At 32.3% G+C, this 17,825-nt stretch overlaps 1 protein-coding gene and 1 long non-coding RNA gene across 2 annotated transcripts in view; one reads left to right on the top strand and one right to left on the bottom strand.

Annotated features, from left to right (window-relative positions):
- LOC145330791 (ribosome biogenesis protein BOP1 homolog) overlaps positions 1–17,825 on the top strand; it is a 92,232-nt gene that overhangs the window by 25,650 nt on the left and 48,757 nt on the right. The window lies entirely within an intron of this gene.
- LOC145327959 (uncharacterized) lies at positions 12,320–14,336 on the bottom strand. Its single transcript, XR_013882292.1, has 4 exons — positions 14,324–14,336; positions 13,401–13,502; positions 12,668–12,706; positions 12,320–12,429 (listed from the first exon to the last, which is right to left on the bottom strand). It is a non-coding gene; the product is annotated as an uncharacterized LOC145327959 (long non-coding RNA).

Consider the following 17,825-nt stretch of genomic DNA (forward strand, 5'->3'; position numbering starts at 1 on the left):
GTGCTGACAAATATTACGATGGTTTTTTTAACTGTATATGAAATCAACTAGAAGGTTTCACAACTATAACATGACAACCAAATGGCATTAAAAAAGTGACCATAACTGACAGACAAAACTTCAGTGCAACGTGTAAAGTTGATGTAACAATAGCGTTTAAGTTTAATAGGGAAATAGTATTATAACAATTTAAGGAATGTTAGTACAGGAACTGAAGGAATAGCGCAAACACAGATTTATTTACATTAAGAAATAACGATAATTAGATAAAGAAGTTAAAATCTAAAGTGGTTTAGAAAATCTTTCAGATCTTTATTTTGCCTTTGGTGGTTGGAAAGTTATTTTTGAAGTGGGGGGATTCAAACATGTTACATTACAACACAAAATTATTGGTATAGCAAAGGAGAAACTTTGTTTATCATCATTTTGTAGAGAAGATTATTATTGAGGCGAAATAGTTTATTTTGAAATGTAACATCTCAGTCTCTGAAAACCATGGGTTGTTTATACTTCGTTTTTTATTTGATTAGATATTTATTTTGGACATTAGATCCCAAATCCCTTTTACCGCCTGATTCTGATGGTTTTACGTTGCTTGGTGAAAATTGCGGAAATAACATAATGGAGGAAAACATAGCTAAGTGTTTCAAATGAAATATTGTTCTAATTTTAACAAGATTTGTCTTCCAGTATATGGCTTATGTTATACTTATTATGTTGTGTAGCGAAGCTATTCTATAAGTATTTTTCATCTAGGATGTATGTATATTCACCATACTCATTTAATCAGAGAGAGAGAGAGTGGAAACTGACGGTCTAATTATTAATTTATGAAATTATCCCCACAAATAAATAAAAGAATTTAATAGATAAGATTATTTTGGGGGGATGTGGGAAATTATTGATCGTCCAATGTCCCATCTTTGAATATCCATATTAATTGGCATTTAAAAGAAGTTAAAAAAGTTTTTTTTGGGAAATTGCTATCTGTAAAAAGTATGAAGTAAGTGAAAACCAATAACTCAAAGAACCTACAGTGCAAACCATTGAGAGATGGGACAATGGGATGTTTATTACACTAAACCACAAAGTTTTATAATAACGTTTTCTTATTTGTTGGCTTTACAACTTTGGGGACTTTTAATGGATTTTGATTGGTTGGTTTATCAAGTTGAGTGTTCAACCGTTTCAACCACTTATTGTAATCTACAGAAGGGTAAACTTCTGTATTAACATTGGGATATACATCAATTTATCAGCCATTGCCAAAGCGTATCCCTTTAGATCCCTGATTGTAAGCTACCCTTATGTTATACTTAATCGTCCTTGTTACTTTATAAAAACTTGTTATCTTAATTGCAAAAATTAAAACAATTATAAAATACAGAACCTTTTGCAGGCAAGGTTAGATGTATTTAATAAGACTTTAAATATTGTAGTTTTGCAAGCAAGAAGTTATATAATATTCTCTTCATTTACAAAAAAATTTTTTAGATCGCAAAGCAAAAATAATAATCATCAATTAAAAAAACATCCAAAAAGTAGATGCTGAACAATCAAAAAAATTTTATTAAGAAATTGTATACACCTATTATTATAAACAGTTGAGAAAATAAAAGCATAAGTGGCGAATTAGATGCTTAATACATATAATAAATGAAATTTTTACCAAACATTTCAGACATTTATCCTTAATAACAACCGAGAAAATTGTGTTTTCGCATTATATAGTAGCTTCACAACTAAATATTTATAAATGGAAAGTTTTGTTATAATCTTATTGCAACCTCTTCAAATTTCAGAAAAAATCTCGTAAAATAACTTTAAATTTATAATATACAGAATGTTCTCTGTAAAGAAATACATCAAATTTACAAAAGGTATATCTTATCATTTTTAAAAATGTGCACTGAAAGGTGTATGTACAGTATAAAAAATACTCTATGTGAAAGATGTAGTGCAAGAAAAATTAAGATAACTCTTTTATTTTGTATAAAAAAAATCTTAAAATATCAATATATTTTTTAAAAAGTACTAAGAATCACCCTGTAAAAAATTGAAAAGTTAAGGAAGTAAGTTTTCCCTCATAAAAATGCTACTTTTGACAGATGTATTATTCTACACAAATGTCATAACGTGTCAAGAACAAGAACACGCGTGTCCAAGTCATGCAAGGCTAAATTGCTAAATACAAATATTATAAATTCACTGGAAAGGAATCAAACTTATGGCTTTATCTTAAAACAATACAAATATATTTTTGGTTTGATTTTTACGTAAATGCCATACTTGAAACAAAAAAATGACGTCTTACAATACAAAGTATCGATGATAGGCCAATATAAATTGTAATTGACAAATGGTAAATTTTATACTGGCCTCTCATTTGTCACTTATATTGTATGACGTCATTTTATGGCGTCACTTACGCTGTTTCGCCATACCTGATCACTTATTCGTTGGCTTAAAAACGTTGCGTACTTTTATTAATTCCTAATAGAATTGTACAACTTCCAGTGTCTAAACTTTTCCATCAATTATTATGATCTACAAAAATGTTAATCTGTTTATTTATCTTCCATTGTCTTATCCCTTAAGATCCTGATGCTGTGTCTGTAAATCACATATTAAAATGATTTATAAACTAGCTGAGTGAAGTTAATCTCATTAGAACACGCTTGCATGTTAAAAATAAGAATGTATGGCATGTAAGCCGTCCATGAAAAGCATGATCCATTAATTCAAGTGCAAACAAAACAAGGATGATAATGTCCATGAGTAGTGAATTTCTTTTTCACAGATAAATTGTTCTTTTTACAGGGCTCAAAATTTGGGCATGTTGCTCACTTTCTGGTGGCTGTAGTTGATGTTTTAGAGGCTGATGCTACTTATACAAATTATCAACAAATTTAACAGGTGGCCAAATGACGGCTCAAAGTTGCCGCAGCTGCAAAGAAATTCCAGTTTTGCGGTTACATAGTCTTAAAATTTGACCAACTGATCCAACTTGCTTGCTCTATCCTCTTGGTGTAATGAAATCCTTGCCGACAACAAATCAACAAGCTACCGAAGGACAGACATATAAGACCTGTGTAGAAGTCACGCAACTTTAAAAAAACGTTGTTGAAAGTTGTGGAATGTAAGTGTACGAGTTTTTACTTATATACTCTAAAAAAGAAAGTAAAAAAATAAAAATACGTAATATAATTTTTAATGTATAAAGTCTACTAACTACATAACAGGTGAAAACAAAACAAAAATATTATCATTATCCATTCCAAAACAAAAATTATTAATAAAATCACACAAAAGAAAGGTTTGTTCTTTCATAACACCTGGGCGAACGATCTTGATCAAAATATCAGAAGGAGGTAAAATCATCTTTAGTCCCCCCCCCCTCACGTGCAGATTCCCGTGACACATAATTAAGGTAGACGAACTTATTTTAATTTTAAAAAGACATCTATTTCTAGATAGTTATACTTATCTAATTTTACTTTTAATTAATTCCAGAAGTATCTTTTTTAGAGTGTTTAGTTCGTGAGAAGGTATACAATAGAAAGAACTGTTCAACAACAATTCTTGTCAACAACTTCACTAGGGCGTTACCATGGGGAGAGGCTCACAAATGAATAAAGTAGTAAGGTTTTTTGTCATAAGCTTACGATCTCAATAACTACTGAACCGATTGGGATCTGTATTTTAGGTAAGCTATACATAGGTTCTGTATGGTTTTAAGCTATTCTATTTCAGGTTTAAGTCTTGGTTTTAAGCAATTTTGCTAGCCCGTCTGTCCCTTCGAATTAAGAGACCCTAGACGCTAGGGGAGAATTAGATAGTTTATTATATAATGTAGTAAGGTTTTTATTGTCGTCTAAAGCTCCCTAGAAAAAAAACTACGCTATGCGCCCTACAGTAAGACAAAATGATCAAGTATAACCAATACGCATGGTTAACATTATCCCATTTATGGTCTACATGTATCTTATCACAATTAATGTAGAATAGACATTGATTTTAATACAGGGGGAAAATTGTCGCCAATTTAGGTTCATTCATTCAGTAGGATGAGAGGTGATGGGAGTAGGATGCGAGGGGGACAAAGGGGGGATTGTTACTTCAGCCAGCTAAAAGATTCAATTTATTAGAGTATATGGTAATCTGGTGTAAGATCCAAGAAATAAAACCGATTCTTACCACTAAAGCGTGCACAAGATGTTAGCTGGGGCAGGGGCTTTATCAAAAAAATGCTACTAAATATAAAAAAACTTTTTTTTACTTTAATTATTATTTATTTTAAACTTAAAGTTTCATGTTTTTTCAATTTTCATAGAGATAATAATGACAAAAGATTTTTGCAATACTAAATATATACTTAAATTTTTGAAATCTTTTCTTTCTATCTGAAATAACATATAATGTATATAATCTTACTGGTTTTCAACAGTAAAGATTAAATGTATTCCATAAAAGACTGCAAGTAATTTCCAGAAAAAAAGTGTTGTAAAATTTAAGAACAGGAAATAGTTATTTATCACGCAATGGCTGTTTGTTGTTGATGTTAATAACTGTTTTAAAACAGGTCAATATATAAAGTGATAGTACATACAAGCGAAACTTTTCTACGTTTAGTATGTTCGTCTATATAGGCTAGCTTATATCCTTATATAAAAGTAACATGATCTTTGTCTGTCTGTGTTTCTGTATTTACCGAAGGATCTATGTAACCGCTGAACCTTTTCTACTTTTCAGTGTAGCTTTTCATAGGTCCTGGGAAGGTTTATAATTATTTTCGGGGAGGTTAACGCCACCCTCCCACGGGAAATTTGTCCTAGAAAAAAAAGAACTCTCCCCAAACCTCAAGTTACCCTAGAGACCTCTAGGGGCATAGCCGCTAGTCAAATAAGTCACATATCAAATAATTTTCCTTTAAATGGTTATTCCAATGACGATAAGGAATAGAATTCACTTCTCTAATTACGCATTATGGATTTAAGCAATTATATTATCAAAAATTAAGATAGCTGCAACTCTGTATTTGATAATTAGTGGAGCTTCGCTTTTGGAAATGTTATCATCCCTGTTTGATTTTATAAATCAATAAAAATTATATCAAATAACTTTATGACAAGTTGGTCAAATAGACCATAAAATACAAGTTGACATCAAACTGTATTTTTATGGTTTGATTGAAAAACAATAGATACAACTTTAGTAATTGTTTGTCAATATAACAGATTCAGACACAATTTTAATGTCTTGATAGTAGCAAAGCTACTCTGAAATCTTATAAGTCCTTAGCGCAATGAAAGAAATGTGATTTTCTCAGCTGCTATTTAAGACAGACATCTGATTTTCTGGTGATAATTCCCTGTACCAATAAACATTGATTTGCTGCCTACGGATATTTTTATTCTTGTTTTTAAATAGCGAAGATACTCTAAGTTATACAGTTCAATTAAAAATGAGCTAGATGAAAGTGAATCGTGGGAGTAGAGATTTAGTGCCATTATCTTTCCCTCTTACTTTTTTCCTATTTTGTCAACTTCATTTTTCTTTGTTGAAAGAAAATGGCTGAAAACCATTCCAAGGGTTGTATAAAGTTTTTCTTAAAAGCACAAATCAGTTGGAGCAGCTATTTTTTTATCTCTTTAGAAAAAAGATTCTCATTATTAAGTAGCGGCTGCTTCCCAAGCCTCTAATGGGCTATGTATAAAAGGAAAGTAAATAAACTAAACCATCCTAGCACTTATGTAATGATTTCCTAAAATATCTCAATCAGTTAAGTGGTGGACGAGATATTTGAGGACATATAAAAAACAATACTACTTTATCTATAACAGGGGATATATATTGTTATAAAATAAAATTTTTTGACAAAAACAATTATGGTCAGATGATTAAGTGATTTCATGATGCTATGTCATAACTGTTTACCATTAGATAATAACTAGGCAAGTGTGTGTGTGTGTGTGTTAGTATGTGTGTATGTGTGTGTGTGTGTGTGTGTGAGGGGTGTGTGTTTTGATAATGAAGTTATGAACTATATGTCTATAAGTCGTGTCAAAATGTTTACAGAGTGTTGCAATAAAATTGGCTGGTCAAAAAAGTTTAAATCTATTGTTGAATAATTTTAAGACGTCTAGAAATTTGTAAGGAACATTAGGACGACAATTTTGAGTTTTGTTGGGAAACAAAAGTTTGATTTTTATCCTTAAATATATAGTTGTAAGGTTTATGTAAAAAAAAGAAACCACTGGACCGAGCTATATCTACTTGGTATGCTCATTATTAGAACTTTTTGCTTGTAAGCTTGAGGATTCTAGAGGACAGGGGCGTAGCTGATCGTGAAATAATAAACTATGTATGTTTGATACTGTAAATAACTGGATTTGTCAAATTTGCCAAAACCATAAAAAAATTCAAATTTTTTTTTTAAACTATCGTCGACTTGATGTTACTAATTGGCAAAGCAAACGACAGTATTTTAAAATATGCAAAACTAAACAAAAAAAATTCTGCAATAATTGTAACCAGTTACATAATTATTGGGACGCAAGCCAATAAACAAACAATGCAATGGCGGTTTAACTGCCCAACCCCTTACTCTCCCCAGCCCCACATCTCCATGTGTGTGTGGTGCCCCCCACCCCCCACCCCCTGCCAAATATGGATACGGAAGGATTCTGACCACTTAATTATACAGGAAGCCGACCAGGCTCCGTATTAACGTATATCCATATAAAACATATTATATGTACATAAATGGTGTCCAACGAATTCTTTTTTTTTATTGGTAGCAGAGCTCCTCTATGATTCTAATAATGATGTATTACTGGTAGATTATAAACTGCAGCTGTAATTTTAGCTGCGTATCTGCTGCTAAATTGTGTCTGCGACTGCAGCTCTCAATCCTAGTTCCTATTGGTTCAGACGAAAGACAATATTTGATTGCACAGCTTTGACAAAGGCTATTGGCTAAACAGCTGGCCACTTAGTCTAATGCAGTTCATCATTTTTATAATTTATACATGAAATTGTAAGACATTGACAATAAATTTATCTGCGATTTCAATGATAATAGACAAATTTACCCTTTCACAGATTAAAAATATTGGTTTAGAAAGTTTAAACACTCAACTTAATGAACCAACCAATCAAAATTTATTAAAAGTACCCAAAGTTTTCAAGCCATTAATTTGAAAACGTATTCATAAACTTTGGGTGTGATTAACAGTCAAATGATTCCTTCCCTCCCTGAGATTACAGATTACGTAGGACACCCTGTATATGTACACAACGTTGTTACTACTACATACTATAAAAAACAATTAAGAATTTTGATTTTTTTAAAGCTTTAAAATTTTACTTTCTTACACTCTATCATAACTAGTTTATATTTAAAAAGAATTACAATTTGTATTAATTAAATAATAATTGGTTACATAAAAATAAACTGTTTATTTCTTATGATTTTCTATAGAATTTCTGTTCTACAGTATGCTTTGCTACGGATTGCTATAGTTAATTTGATATGTTAGATTTGATTTAAACTTGGCATTATTATTCCTGTAACAGCAGGCACAGTTTAGAAAGCATAGCAACTCTATAACCATTGCCAGAAAGCTTTGTTTTAAACATCATTATCATATAACCAAATTTTTAAAAATATTGATTCCTAATACGATTTAGTAAAGGGGAAATTTTTCAAGTGATGATTTCTCTTGTTAGGATATGGATACTTTACCAATATAGGCATATGTACAAACACACCCCCAACCCCCCCAAAAATAGAAAAATATCCCCCCCCCAAAAAAAATTTTTTTTTTCTTTTTTAAACTAAAATTAAAATAGTGGGGTTGACTAACCCCCCCCCCCCCAAAAAAAAAAAATCCTCCCCAAAAAACTTATATTTTTTTAAAATTTTTCTTTTAAATCTAAAATACTAAAAATTAGTTTGATCAAACCTCTTGGGGCAAAGCCCCTAGAGGCTAGGGGCGAAGCCGCTAGTTACATTAAATAGTAAGTTTTTTTATCTGTAGCGAAAGATCTCACTAACGACTGAGCCGATATGGTTCTCCTTTTCAGTGAAGCTTCTTAACTATTTTGGGAGAGGGTACTTCCATCCGCCCAAGAGAAACGCCATTGAAAAAATTATCCCTCTCACTAAAAAAAACCTCCTTTTTCTTTTCAAAACTAAAGTTGAAAGTAAAGTGTCGACTTTGATTCGAATAATACATTAAATTAGAATCAATACCTACCCTCTTCCACCCCCCGATATTTTGTTTGCTTTAAAAAAAGCTCAGACGCTTTCGAAGCTAGCTAGAAAAAAAAATACTGAAAACATGAAGTATTCCCAAACAATGGTATCCATAATACGTGCTGCCAAAAGGCCCTGCAGGGGATAATTATTTCTCACAGTGGTTTTAAATATCTGTCTTATTACATTTTGAAAGCTGCAATCATATGTGTATCGGGTTTCAGTAATTATTAAAAGGTAAGTCCAAGTTTTTAATTTGTAACATTGAAATTTACCCTCCAGATATTGAGGTTTCTTTTTTAAATTAGTTGAAGTAAGCCATAACCAACTCTTTGATTACATGTTTTTTTCTGAGAGTCCTAACTGTGCATGTTAATGAGCAGAAGATAATATTTTTGGGGATAAAATCATTTTATAGTTTGATAAAATAGAAGTTTTTTCAATCAAAAAAAGGAACTTAGAATAATTGCCTTAAAAACAAAGCAGAAAATATGAACTGTAAAGTAAAAAAAATAAAATCAGTTAAAAAGCGGTGAGACTATTAACTAGACTTAATATTCAAAAATAAAATTTATTTCTTGGTCAGGTGAATGTTTATAAAACAAGTATTATAACATCCATTAGTAAGGAAGCAAAAATGGTTAAAATAATCAGAAAACAAAAATGCTCTATCTTTAATAGCACCTGAGAAAGTTATATTTGCTTATAAGAGTTATGCACACTCACAGCCTATTATCAAAGTATGGTGCTTATCTGTGACCAAAAGAAATCTTCACAAAAATTTTCAGATGAATATATCACGTTTCCCTAAAACTTGACAAATACACACAGAGTGCCTAGCAAGCAGCAAGTTTTTTCTTTATGCTTAACCCTTGAGGGAGTCCCTAACCTTGTGGGATTTATTACTGGGGTGCCCTAACTTTGCGGGGCTTTTTTTGTACCCAATACAACCTAACCTAAATTTAAACTGACAAACAAAAACTAACCCCTCCCAAAAATATTTCGAAACGAGGGGTGGGGGGTCTGTAATTGACACTTTGGACGAAGCCGAATCTATACCACTTCTGATTCATGTTACGTAATAAAAATGAGGGATTCTTCATCTCTTTTTTAAGGGTTTTCTTTCCCACTTCTCTCATCTCCCTCATTTAAATTACGTCACAGGAATCAAAAGTGGTTCAAAAGTGGTTCAGATTGGGCTCGGTCGACACTTTGTAGGAAACCGGTTAGCCAGGTTAGTTAAAGAGTGGCTTTGCTACAAAAAACATGAATACTCGCGGAAGCACAACAATAACATACATACATATGTAATATTATGTAAGGCAAAGAAAACGGGATTTTTGTTATTATTATAAATATTGAATTGCAACGCATAATGATACATTGTTATATCATTTGTCTGGCACTGGTCAATATCATACCAACAATAGATATAATACCCTAGATAGACAATCAGACACAATTACCCAAAAGGAAATATCTACCTTACTAAGTTTTGTTTATATTTAGCCACATTAGATGCAATCTTATCATACACAATGAAATAATTTTACAAACCCGCAACCGTTACCCAACACGTAGCGCATCCGCTCGTCGTAGGGAAGGTGATAGGTTCGAATGCCCTGGCCCATAAACAGGCGCAACCTATTAGCATGGACACTTCTCAGACAAAGGTCGTGCAATTAAAGGGTTGGTTGTCTGTTGAATATTACTTAACCTAATATCCACCAGTGGGTATTGAGTGGAGTATTGCACCCCATTACAAGCGGATGATGCCCTTGGGTTCTCTAGATTATCATTTGAAATCGAACGAGAATCCAGCCCAAAATAGGTAATAAAGATAATTTTACAAGCAAAGATATTCAACTGTTTACAGCGGACTTCAAGTCTAAAAATCTGTCATTTCGTACGATAGTATTCACACATTCTAAACATTAATATGATTGTATTGTTCCTACACTTTGGTTCTTTTTGGTTAGTTTCAGTGACTGATCATTTAGGCTTTCTATATTTATTTGCGAACATTATAATTACGTGTTTTTAGAAGTGAGGCTACTCTACAACTTATGGTCAGCTAATACTATCATTAATAAGGTTCGAATCTCATCATAACAAAATATGTTAAAAATATAAAGAAAACCCATAAATTTTAAAAGGGAAATATACAGATAAAATAACTAAGAGAAAATATCTTATTTAAAAAAATTACATCATTACATTTAATTATATTCAACCTCTCTTTGCAAAAGCTTCACTACTATTTGACTTATGATTCCTTGTATATAAATGTATATATGTTTGCATTTGGCATTGTTTTAATCATTATAAATTTTATTCATAATTAGTTAAAGTTTTAAAGCAACGTTTTTCTGTACTTATGCTGTATCTGTAACACCAGCTATTCCTTACTAACCAAGGAAAAGGGAATGATATTCTGACAAACAATTATAAAGGAAAATTTTCCCACAACCCCGTTCCCTTTTCCTCCCCTTTTTACCCACCCCTCTTCAGTTACATAAAAGAAAAAAAATATACCCCCACCATACTTTCAAAGGTTTCGTGATTTTTTTTTTGTAGAATTGGTTGTTAGAATAGCTAACTAACTATCTATCCTAAACTGTAAACACCTCGTAAACGACAGAACAGTTTATTGCAAAATTTTCATGAATGTTTTATACTGGTTCAGGAAAAGTTTTAAACGATATGGAAGGGGGAGGAGAGCGACACCGTCACTCTCCTTCCCCTGGCCGTATTTGTTAAATCCCTTTAAGACATGGGCCAAAGTTACTAGTTAATTATTAGTATTTATAAAATCTTTGCTTTTGAAAATTCTCACGATTAATGTTTTTGTCTGTGAATTTGATTATATTTATTATGTAAGAATTTATTCAATAACGCCGTTCAAACTGTCCATTTGTATGAGAAATGTATCTTGCAAACAAGAATAAAATTATCCTAAGCTGCTCGTATAAAGATCAAGTGAAAAAGGAACAATGAAAGAAAATAACCTTTTTTTATCATATTTATTACAAACCAAAAACAATTAGAATAGAATATCACTGTAGAAACTTTTAATTAAAATCAGAAAAATGAAAAAAAAAGACGTATGAAGTGAAATGGTTTAGTCATAGTTTCAGTTTTATTCAACACAATAAATAAGAGATACAAGACATAGAAATAGATTCTTGATTTTTAAAGCTTTAATAGAAATTAGTTGATACAATATTTTTGACAGAAAAACAGTCAAAGTTTTAAGAATGTAGGTCCATTTAAAACATGTTGATTTTCAAACTTTTTACCATTATTTTGTGCCTTCTAGAATTGTCTTTTCGTTTTGAAACTTGACATGATGATTCCTGTAGAAAGTGTCAAAAATGTAGGTATATCCTTGATCAATATCTATTATTTAATCAAGGGGGGGGTTATGCAACCATCTCGTAATCAATGTATAAATGGCACTTAGAATAAGTTTTAGCCGTTTTTTTTGGCTATTTTTAGGGTAAATCTGTCATAAATTACGTAGGAATCAACTTTTGAAACATATTTTTGCTTTAAATCATGTGAAATGATACAAAAATTCATTTTTTAGATTTATAGTACCAGCAACTACCGGCTAGAACCGTTTTAGAGCGGGAAAGAGTATTATGTGGAGATAGGTTTCGTGATGGATTTACCTTCAAAATAGCTTAAAAATGGCTAAACGGCTGAGCCGCCAGCCGTTAGTCGTTACTTTTCTAACTTTTTATTCGATTTAGGGAAAATAGACCTACCAAGGATTACTCATGCAAAATTTCAGATCGAAATTCGAATTCTAAGTGCCATTTATACATTGATTACGAGATGGTTGCATCCCCCTTTTGCAAGAAAATTACATTCAATTTGGTTTTTATTCTGCTTTTGAATTCAGACACTCTATTAAGTGTTCCCCTACCCTATCATTTTAGAGCTTATATTAATATTGTCATTTATGTCTAAACTTATAAGGCTTATTCAAATGAGAACAAAATCAAAATATAATTTGTAAGTAATGATTTATCGCAAAGTAATAGAAAATTTAAAGTAAGTCGATTGACTGTTAGCAGACTTTGGTAATTATTGAATTTGCGCGATCTTCTAAGCAATGGGACATGGCTTATAACAGCAGTCAGAATCTTTGAAATATTTTCCATCTAAAAAAAGATAAATATTGTAGAACAAGAATCAATAATAAGAAAGAAGCGAAGCACAAAATATAAATTGAATAATACTTAATTAATAATTAATTAATGAATAAATTTAGAAAAATAAACTGTTCTGTAATGGTAATATTATGAAGCTTTAGTGATCGAAACAGAAAGAATGAAAGCAACGAACATGCCACAATTATAAATTACAGAGTAGCTGCGATACGAAAATGATTTTTCTTACATGGGTAGGGGCAGTTATCTGTACCACACATCAGATCACCTGAAGAAGACATGTGGATTATCAATAATTTGACATATCTTTTAAATGGTACTACGTCAAACACTAGATTCGTCAAACAGTAGATATATATGGACATATATAAAGCTTCATTGCAAAGAAGAACTATATTGGTTCAATGGTTTGTAAGATCCTTTGCTACAGACAAAAAGCTTATAACTTTATATAAGAGAATTGATAATTCTAGTGTTTGTCGCCTTTGGGAAAAATCTAGCGTTTGTCGTATCTAGGGTATGTCGTTTCGAGGGTTTGCTTGTCTAGCGTTTGTCGCATCTACTGTTTGACGTATCTAGGGTTGGACGTAGTACCCTTTTAAATATGTATTGCTTGAACTAAATTAAATGCTTTTCATAACGAGGAAATCTAACTTTTTATTTAATTGATAGGATTGGAATGTAATAGATTTGTTTTACCTTCCATGACATAAGAATGGAACGTTAATCCCCTAGTATTATAAAGTTGCTACGCAATCGATATATTATTACTGCTTGAATGTTGCACCATTTTTTATGTACTCTGATAAAGTGGTGCTCGCATCTGGCTAAAATAACGATACCCCCATTAATCCCCGCCCCTCCTACGAACTAACCAATAAATGAGGTCCATATTAGCAAGCGAAATTGACGACAAATTTTCCCCTGTCGCTATATCTACGTATATCCTATATCCATTAAACCTGCACAATCACTGTCATAATCACAATCTCCTCCTGTCAGTCTGCAGATAGAATTACTGGTACAACAACTCCATCCATCTGTATCTGTAGGTGCACAGTTCTCTAAATTGATAATATCATTATATAGAAGTATCAGGATGTTTGTCTGTCTTTGTGTAGCTTAAGATCTCGCCAACTGCTAGAACGATATGGTTCTCATTTACAGTGAAGATTTTCATAGGTCCAGGGAAGGTTTATAATTATTGTAGAAAGGGTAAACCTAAGACCATAACTATTTTTGAAACTAACTTAAACCTCTAGGGGCGAACCCGCTACTATTATAGAATTATAATATAATATGAATAAAATAGCGGCAGGAAATCTTTTTTGAAGGGAGCGTATTATATGTCAAAAAATATTTGTGCAGCTAGCCTGCAGAATGTTGAAACTCAAAATAAAAATGAAATATAGATTTTGCAGATTAATTTGTGCTAGGATTAGGCACAAGTTTAACAGAAAAAGTGGAGATCAACTGATACATGTTGTCAAATGGAGTAGGAGGACAAACGCTGAACTTAAATAACAAGTCTTTGTATAAATTTTTTTTTGGGTATAGTCCCTTTCGTAGCAACGCCCCTTAAGTGGCGTTTCTTCGTATTTTCACACTAGCTTTTCTCCTATTTCTAGCCCCTGTGGGGCAATCACCTAATTCAATATAACCTAAAATAACCTATCAACAGCTATTTCGAAAATACGACGAATCGCCCCTTAAGTGGCGTTGCTACGAAAGGGACTATACCCAAAAATTTTAATAGCAAAAATTTGATAAAAGTGAATTATGTCTCTCATTCACCTGTCCACTTTTTGGTGATTGTCTTGGCTGGTGGATGAATTTTACATTTTGATAAAAATAATAAATTAAGTATGGAAACAAATTAGCTAACCTTGAAAAACCATAACATTTTCAGTGTTGTTTACAATTGGAAACTTTTGTGTTTTTGCAGTACACTCGGTTGTATACAAGTCACACCTTTCCTAGCACAAATATAGGCAAGTAGGCTTGAACAAACGCAAATTATCAAAGCACATCCCCAAAGTGATGAAAATTTGCTTGTTAATTTACGAATCACAGGACACTAGTTTGACTTTAGTGTGGTAAAGGGTGTAGCTAAGGGTGACCTCCGACAGTAAAAATAACACACCTCTTGTTGTCTGTTATACACCCCCTCCCCTCGATTTTGGTGCAGGGGGGTATAAAAATGTTTGGTGTGCACGCCACTGATTTGAAAGGGAAGGTTGTGAAATCTAATATTTTTAAAACACTGTGTTCTCTTTTTAAGCTAAAATGCTTGACCCACCTTGTCATGGTCATATTTCAATCCATAGCACTCATTTTTGAGATGATAACATGTTCTAGCACAATCTGTGAAGCCATTGATAACTTTGGTTACATGCATCTTTGTCAGGGGCACTTGATAATAAATTATTCAAATTTAGGAGTAAGGTATAACCAAAAAGCGAAATAAAACTAAAATAATATTTGTGGGGCAGATAAAAAGGTCGTCAATTCTACTAGTGTTGCCTCCCACCACTAGCTAAAAATTACGTATAGGGTTCGTGATTTTTTCGCATTAATTTCGTTGTTATGTCGGTATAAGCTGATTCAAAATATTTTTGAATGTGAGTCTAACTTGATGTCTTATTGATTCTTTTAAATTTTTTCGGTCTTTAAATGCAAATTTCAGTTAAAGCTTTTCCCATAATTAGGGTCTTCCGTCCGTCCGTTTAAAACCTATCGAGATTTGTAAATAAAGTTTCCAGTATGGCTACGAAACCGATTAATATCCGCTGGATTAGAACCGGTTCTCAGCCATACTGAAAAATTATACATAGCATTTCCCAAGGTACTTAAGGCCATGGCTCTTTCAACCTTATAATTGTTCATTTTCATATTCGCGGAAAGATGTCTATAATACGATGCTATAATAACTATTATTTCTTTTCAGGTTGCGTCAATTATATGGAACTATTTAAGATGACAAAATGCAAAATCCTAAAATAAGTCTAGGGTAACCTTTTATAGTATTTGAAATTATTATCTTTAACATACGCTTATATTATAAAACTTATAGGTTTACCTATCAAATCCTTTTTAACAAAAGAATAAGTTGTAAAAGGAGTGTTTGAACTTGCCATGACAAATACACTTATGACAAAAACACAAAATTTCACATTCATTTTCTTCAGTAAATCTAAAATTTATATTTTTTATGGCATTAGTGCAGTTATAAGGTATAACCAACAAGTGAAATAAATCTTAAATAAAATTTTGGGGGCAAATGAAGAGGTCGTCCATTTTACTATGTGTTGCCCCCACTCCCCCACAACGACAGCTGAAAACCATGTATAGGTTTCGAGATTTTTTTTCCCGAATTAATTTCGTTATTGTATAAGCTCAAGCTGGCATCAGTTTATCTTATTTCATGTGATTTTCTAATGTTTTTGTCTATAGATAACTTTTGAAATGATCAAAATTTCGCCCAGTATGAAGAGAAGATTTATTTCTTCATATTTTATATTAATAAAAAGTAATATTTTGTGGGACTGTGGTTGCATAAAGATAGTAAAAGGAAACAGTATAAAAAACCAGGAATAAGGTATAACCAACAAGCAAAATAAATCTAAAATAATATTATGGGAGTATATAAAAAGAAATGTAAAACCAATAGACAAAATAATACGTTAGATTTCTGATTTCATAAAAATTATTTTAGTTGTGTAGTGTATAGATGAGAACAAAACTAATTGGTAGTCCCATTAAGAAAAGGGACATAAGTAAAAAAACTGAATTTGTTCAAAGTTTTTAATTGAGGTTTAAAAGCTGCTAACGTCATACAAATCTCGCTGCAAAATCTGTAATATTTGTCCACCTAGCATGTTTGTCGGTTCACCTTTCCCAATTTGCAACCCATAAAGATTTAAAGTCAGCATTGTTGAGCCGCTATATATTGCTGGAGCCGGCATTTCGTTCAAAAACGGCTCCGGGTTAGCTAAAAAAGAGATTTTTACTAATTTGGTAACTCTGTTGTGTCGTGTGTAAATGCCTTTTTTAGGTTTTTTAAGTCCATTTTTATCAAAAATTGCACTTTTAAAACCTTCAAAAGTCAAAAATAGACTTGGCAAAAAAAATATGTTAATTTTTATTTTATTTTAGGGTGAAGCCGGAGCCAAATCCGGAGCCGTTATTTTCAAAGGCGCACCAAAATCAAACAGCTCCGCAACGCTGTTTAAAGTAGTCCCTAAAGTTGTAAGCCAACGATTATGAGAACGTGTGTATCAAAATAGTACAAAATACCATCAAATATTTTCTTATGCATTTTCATTATGAAAATAGTAAATTGTCAAATATTTTAAATACACTTGAACTATTTGTCATTTTGACCTCAATTCAAGGTTTGGCAGACGCGTACATATTTCTGAGCCTGTGACTGGAAAAAATTAAGCTGTGCGATTGACATACGATGGTGGCTGTAGATTTTGTGTGGCTTCTGAGACGACTTCTTTTATCTAAGCTGCTGCGACGTGGCCATTATAGGCCGCACGGCTGTTGCAGTCGTACTTAATGTATCCACCCCCCCCCCCCCCTTAAAAAGTGTCCACACTCCCATATTACAGCCAAGGGGAGTGTCAAGGTAAAAAGCAACACATACTTTTAACTAATAAAGGTTGTATCCACCCCCCTAACACTGAAAACACACCCCTCTTGTTGTATTAAATACAGACTCTTAAAGCTCACACCCCCCTCGATTTTGGTTTAATCCTAGCAAATTCCTCTGCACGCCACTATCTGGCTTAAACCAAAAAAAAAAATTCACCCAAATTGCTAAATTAATGCTTTAATGTCATTGTCTAGAAAAAAATGTGTAATTATTTAGGAATGTTATCAAATTCCAGAAGTTTTGCCCATCCTACGAATTAATTTGTCAAATTTTACAGTTTTAATGCATTCCATATATAAATAGCTAAAGATATCCTCCAAAAGCCCGTAATCTATATACATATTAGTTTATAAAATCAGCATCTTTAACACAAAAGCATGCGTTTGAGAAGATCAATAATTTTAATTCTTAAAGACGAAATTACAAAATAATTTGAAAACGGCGACGTATGACAGGCTTTTTTGGTCGGCTTTGCTCTAAAAATGCGATCCAGGCTCTGCTAGAAAAATTGTCTTTTCGGGCTCTGCATAAAAAAAAAACGACCGTTGCTTAACACGTAGCGCGTTCGCTCGTCTTCGGGTAGATGATAGGTTCGAATTTCTGCTCAATACCGCATCATAACGAAAGATGTTAATCATGGTTCCTATTGCTTCTATGTCAGATGCGCAACATTAATAGTTAGAGTAAGGGGAATTCCTTGGCCAAAAACATTACCAAGCTCAGTTAG

Source organism: Acartia tonsa, chromosome 1 (assembly GCF_053477335.1).
Source record: "Acartia tonsa isolate MP-2025a chromosome 1, ASM5347733v1, whole genome shotgun sequence".
Classification (NCBI taxonomy): domain Eukaryota; kingdom Metazoa; phylum Arthropoda; class Copepoda; order Calanoida; family Acartiidae; genus Acartia; species Acartia tonsa.